The following is a 2932-nucleotide window of genomic DNA, read 5'->3' on the forward strand; positions in this document are numbered from 1 at the left end:
TTTTGGATAATATAATTGCTGATGTGGCAAATTTTAAAGAAGCTACAGGTAAGTTAAATGATCAACTATCAATTTTGATTGACAAGATATAAAAGACAATGAGGTTTTTATATGCCACCAATATGAAGCTGTAAAAGATAACTTTTACAAAAGAAAGACTTTATAATAGCAGTAAACATATAATGCACTTAAATAAAATGAGAAAAGTAAAAATAATGAAAATAAGTCAAAGTATCAATGATAACCTAAATGAACATCATCATATACTAAGTTCACGGGGAGAAAGGGTCAGCGTTTCAAAGGGCTCATTTCTCAGGTGACCTACGGAGTACTATATCAGGGTGTGTTTATCCAAACTCACGTGCTGGAAATTTAATCTCCAGTGCAGTAATGCTGAGGCCTAATGAGCGATTAGGCCTTTATGATGCAGTGAGTGAATTAAGGCCATTAGCGTGACTGTGTGCCTCTTGAAAAAGGGAGTTCAGGCACCTTGTATTCTCTCTTTGGGATGCTGAGGCACTATGGCCCTCACCAGACAGATGCTGGCCTTGGGATCTTGGACTTATCTTCCAGAACTGTGAACTGATATTTCTCTTCATTATAAAAGGCCCAGTCTCATGCATTAAATCACAGTAGCACCAAAGAAGACTATGACATGCAGTTAACTGTAATATTAAAATACAACATATTTCCTGACTTGCTTGTTTGGGAGAGCACGGTAGGTTATTTAAATACTTATATGGAGAGTCAAAGATTCAAGAAGCAGTCTTGAAGAGGAATAAACAGGTGAGCAAACTTCTCCTAGAAGACTTGAAGATTTATTATTATAAAACCATTGCTATCCACTGTGGAGTTAGAAAATGAGAGTAGCGAACTTAAAATACGTTCATACACCGATGGAAAACTTGATTCGTGTAGATCACTGGTGTTGAGACAGCTGGTCATTCACATGAAATGAACAACACAGTAATCAATCTCAGGCAGATTAAGCCTGACTACCAAATGTAAAACCATTGGCAGCCATTAATCTACAATACGGTAGGTTAATTCATAACCTTGAGGACACAATTCTTTTTTTGTGATGTGTGAATATGTGTTGTGATGTGCATGAACATGTATGCATGCTTACATGTGTATGGGCATAAACATGTGTAAACATACATGCATATGGGTGTATGCTTGTGAAGGATTTAGGTTGATACGAAGTCTCTATTTTGATCTCTTTCCACTTTTTTCACAGGGCAGGGGTTCTCCTAGAGTTTGAGGATTGGATAACCTAGCTAGCTAGTTAACCCGGAGATCCCTTGTCCTTTCTAGCACAGGGATTACGGGCAGGCTGCCATACCAGCCCAACTATTATGTGGGTGCTGGGTGTCCAAACTCTGGTCTTCATACTTGCACAGCAAGGGCTTTATCCACTGAGCCTTCTCCCTAGCCACTTAATGACATGATTCTTAAACAAGACATAGTATAAAGTAAGTATCAGTAACTTGGAATTAAACTTCTTACTGACAAAGAAAGCTTCTGAAGAAAACTGGAAGCAGATATTTGCAGCACATACAATGAATAAAGTATTGATTAGTATAAAGAAAGAACTCTAATGAATTAATTAGGCAGAGCCAAACAATGGTTCTACCTGAGTCTACTCAGATTGTACTCTAGGGAAAGTTGCACAAGTTGCTATAAATGGGTAGAAGACCTTATTTTGTTACTGGGTTTCCTCACAGTAGGCAGCCTTTAAGACACCTGCTTGTCATGCCCTTGTGAAATCCATCCTGTTGAAGTCTGGGGAGCAATCACTTTTAAGGACCAGATTTGAGATTAGGAAGCAAAAAGAATTTGGTTCCTGCTTCTTTCTCTCTGGAAGCCCTCCCTCTGGAAGGACAAGCTGTTATGTTCTAATAAGTCTCTCAGAGACCTACATGGCAAAAAAGCAGGTGACCAGCCAAAGTCAGGGAGGCCCCCAAGCCTGCCACAGACCTAGAGTCAGCTGGAAGAGCTGTGAGATGGCTGTGACTTGGCCTGAGCCAACACCTTGATCCTTTGACTACAGAGACTCCCAGCTAAGCCCCTGATGGGTTCCAGATCCACAGAAACTGGGAGATGTCAAGGAAATCTCAGAGATGGGTTTCGTTGTCTCTTTTCTTTTTTTTCTTTTTTTACTTTATATTGCTAAGTGTTGGTGTAATTTGTCACAGAGGCAATAAATACATATTCCAGGCTAGAAACCAAATGTCCATCAACAGTAGAATTAGCAGAGTATATTAAACCACAGACAACAAAAACAAAAGCAGTGCATCTCAGAAGCAAGACTATGTACAGGACAGTATTCATGATATGAAAGTTTAAAAAAGGGGAAATCAACAGATGTGTGCTTTACACACAAATGTAAAAAGCTATGAATCACAGCTGGGGGCGGATAACAGAAACCATGAAAGACATCATGTCTAGGGGAGGGAGGGTCAGCAGTGAACCCCTTCCCCCCTCCATATGGCCTCTAATGTCCTGTGTGCCTCATTTCTTGACTTACACGATGGCCGGACTTTCATTTCATTATTCTTTAGACCACTTGTAGATGTTATATGTTCTTTTTATTCATATAAATCTTTTGCAAAGCAAAAGAAAAAGCAGAGCTTTGAAATGTGACGAATCGTTTGGAAAATGGCCAGAGTGCAGACATTCTGTTTAGAGAGCTCCGCTTCTTCCAAGGTTCCACGATTAACTCTTTGGCAAAGATCATTGTTCTCCCGTACAGTCCTTTGGGCCTCCCTGCATTGCAGGTCTGGCCAATGCAGAGGCCAGCTGGGGGCTGTTTATCTGGGAACTACATAGTCCAGAGCTTGCTGCCACAGGCCAAACACATTCCAGATCCTTGCTCTCCTGAAACTCCGCACCCACTTACAGCATCACCCGCCCCGCACCCCCTCCCACC

At 40.9% G+C, this 2932-nt stretch overlaps 1 protein-coding gene and 1 pseudogene across 1 annotated transcript in view; one reads left to right on the forward strand and one right to left on the reverse strand.

The window, feature by feature from the left end:
* Nucleotides 1–2932, reverse strand: part of LOC103730409 (TRPM8 channel-associated factor 1) — a 48917-nt gene that overhangs the window by 45354 nt on the left and 631 nt on the right. The window lies entirely within an intron of this gene.
* LOC103730431 overlaps nucleotides 1–2932 on the forward strand; it is a 41057-nt pseudogene that overhangs the window by 12546 nt on the left and 25579 nt on the right.

This window comes from Nannospalax galili, unplaced genomic scaffold (genome assembly GCF_000622305.1).
Source record: "Nannospalax galili isolate Female #2095 unplaced genomic scaffold, S.galili_v1.0 scaffold233, whole genome shotgun sequence".
NCBI classification, from domain to species: Eukaryota; Metazoa; Chordata; class Mammalia; order Rodentia; family Spalacidae; genus Nannospalax; species Nannospalax galili.